We start from the raw sequence: 2942 nt of genomic DNA, 5'->3' as shown, positions 1-2942 counted from the left end.
AAAATTTCACTATATAAACAATAAGAAACTTCCAACACCTCTAGCTAGGTTATCTTTTTTATGAAACCGTACTGAAAATATTAAAAACTAATTAATAACAAGTTCTTCCTAAAATCAATACATATTTAGCATTACTATTACACTCGCATTATTATTTAGCAATTAATAATCTTTGAATAATTTCTAATAACTAAGAGAAAGCTTTTCTTGGAACAATATAATACGATGAAAATTAAGATTAATTCTTAATTCAATAAGATAATATAAGTAAACATTTAACTGAACATAAAATCTCCTTCAACTCTCTCTTAAACATTGCGCTTATCTATCCAACGCTAACCTACTTCCGATCAAGTGTTCTATTGCAAACTGAAAAATCTCCTAAGAGATAACGGAAGCTACTTATTATTGGGGATGATGGTTGGTGCTTCAGTTCCCATTTTTGGCAGGAGTCCATTCTCCACACAACATTGAATAGCCCCATCAAACATGTCATCTATGGTGCACTTGAACTTGAATCCCATGTCAACGAGCTTCTTTGACGAATATGCAATTGGTGGCAAAGATTCATCTGCGTCTTTAAACCTGTCAACATTAATCATGTTTAATTAATGTTTTCCAAGACAATTTCATAATTTGACGTCAATATTTTTAAAGGTAGTATATTTTCGCTTACTCGGTCGGAATATTGTAATGTGGGTATTTGTCAGCCAACAGTTTGGCAAGCTGAACGATGGTGACATCATGTGAGGAAGAGATATATCTGCCTTTTGTTTGGGGATGTTCATAGAGGAAAATAAGTGGCATTCAGAGATCATCCAAGTGAACCAGCTGCACTTGTCTTAATATGCTGTAATGTGGTTCATTTTCTGCAAGGCATTCAATTCTCATCTCATCAGATTACTATAATCGCTACCGTATAACTATAGGTGTGTTACGTTTTAAAATTCAAACGCAAAATGTACGGATCAGACATTTACTGACATAGAAGGTTGAGGAATGATTGGTACATACTTGTTAGCAGCGCCAGTGCTGTAACCAAACTGGGAGGCATGCTTTCCATTCTAAAGGGCCCAACAATCAATGTAGGTATAACTGTAATCAGATCCACGCTGTTTGTCTCTGCAAACTCGCACGCAGCTCTTTCTGCTAGTATTTTGGACACAAAGTACATCTGTACAATAAAAAAAAACCACATATCTATAAACTTCATTTTTCTTTTTGTGTAAACAGACTGGATAAAATGAGGTTGTGGCATGATCTTACCCATACAGTAATTTTGGTGCTCCTGCAGAGCTCAACGTTGCTCTAGCATGTTTCGTCGTAAATTTTTCCCGGTGTCCCACAATCATCCGTAAAATTCACTGCCCTAGCAGATGAGGTGAAGACGACTCTTTTTACTGACTTGGCCTTGGCAATAGATCTCATTACATTTAATACCCCGTTAACAGTTGGCTGGATTACCTCATTCTGTCACAATGGTCACACAATTTCAACGCAGACAAAAATATAATGTGTAAGGTAAAAAATCTTAAGATCCCAAAATCAAACCTCAGGATCCTGGGACTCAAAATCCATTGCAGTTGCAACGTGGAAAACTCCTTCACAACCATCAATTGCATTGTCAAAGCTTCCTTCATCATCCAAGTCTGCCTTCCAAAGGGTTAGTCTCTCATTGGCACCCGGTAATTTCAACAAAGGACTAGTCTTCACTGGATTTCCTATATATTTACAGGTAACAAGAAATACACTGGATGTATTAGAAATCCATAAGAAGTCACGAGACCTTACAATTAATATCTTCAGTAGGAATCAACTAATAAAAACAAGCGAGATAAGATTAGAATTGTAATCTATTAATAAGGATCGCTGTTAGAGAGCGAGACATTAATAGATTATATAAAATAAATCATTAAAACTTGTAGAACTGTTGCATTTAAACTAGTTGAAGCTGAAGAATCGTGTTCCTTTATATATTTAGTTGATACCAATTATCTAAATGGTTTTTTAACACTCAATATAAAAACGTATTTAATTTCAATCTAAAGTATTGCTTATAAGAGTGATTTTGAAATATGCAAAGAACTTGATCTCAAAAGAAGAATCCTGTGTCTCTGACAGTTGCTCTCACAACATGGCCGAGCTCAAGTAATCGCATTGTAAGCCATGACCCAATGAAACCAGCAGCACCTGTGACACAGACTGTGCCTTTCACTTGGTTGCATAGCTCTTCTTCCATTATCTCTTAGATACTTGCAGACAACAACAAGAGACTAAGATTTGATTGCTGCATGAAATTGGAAAGGGTTGTCCTTTTATTTCGATCCTCATGGAAGGGTAGATAGAAGAGAGTTTGTAAACAAATTTCAAATTAGAATTAAAAATTGTTTAATTATATATTTTTAAGATATCTCAGTTCGAATTATTTGATTCTCCTAAGTTCTAGCAGCTAGCTTTGCAGATATCTAACTAAAATTGCTGTCTATCAAGAACGTTGGTTTTCTGTTCACATCTCGTCTTCAAAAAGAGAAATCTCTCAAACGTTATTTCCCATGTGTAAATCAGTGGTAACATAATTTAAGCTCTTTCCCTATTCTATTTACGACAAGGAGGAATCTTGCTATGTACCTTTTCACATGGTTTCTGTTCAACTTTATTAAAAGTTTATTAAAAACTATAGTCAGATAGTTGGTGTAAACTACTCTATAAATAAGTGGGACTGTAATCGGTTTCTAAAAATCGAATGAATAGAATATCTGTTTGCTTTCATATCTGCTGTAGCGGTAATACTTATATTTCTGATTCTATGCTCTTATTTGCTATTAAATTCAATTAGACTTCAAGTGCACGAGTGACTTGAACTTATCGATGCAATAGCTTGTATTTTTAATTGCTTTTTGTATATTATTTGTTTGAATGACAGTGATTTCGATTTGCTGCGC

The 2942-nt window shown here is 34.6% G+C and overlaps 1 pseudogene; it reads right to left on the bottom strand.

The window, feature by feature from the left end:
* Positions 1-398: 398 nt before the first annotated feature.
* LOC149546692 (dihydroflavonol 4-reductase-like) lies at positions 399-2239 on the bottom strand (annotated as a pseudogene).
* Positions 2240-2942: the final 703 nt, after the last annotated feature.

The sequence above is a fragment of the Cupressus sempervirens genome, chromosome 7 (assembly GCF_028749045.1).
Source record: "Cupressus sempervirens isolate cs-2001-9-10 chromosome 7, ASM2874904v1, whole genome shotgun sequence".
In the NCBI taxonomy this organism is placed as follows: Eukaryota; Viridiplantae; Streptophyta; class Pinopsida; order Cupressales; family Cupressaceae; genus Cupressus; species Cupressus sempervirens.
This window is presented reverse-complemented; position numbering and strand designations above follow the sequence as displayed.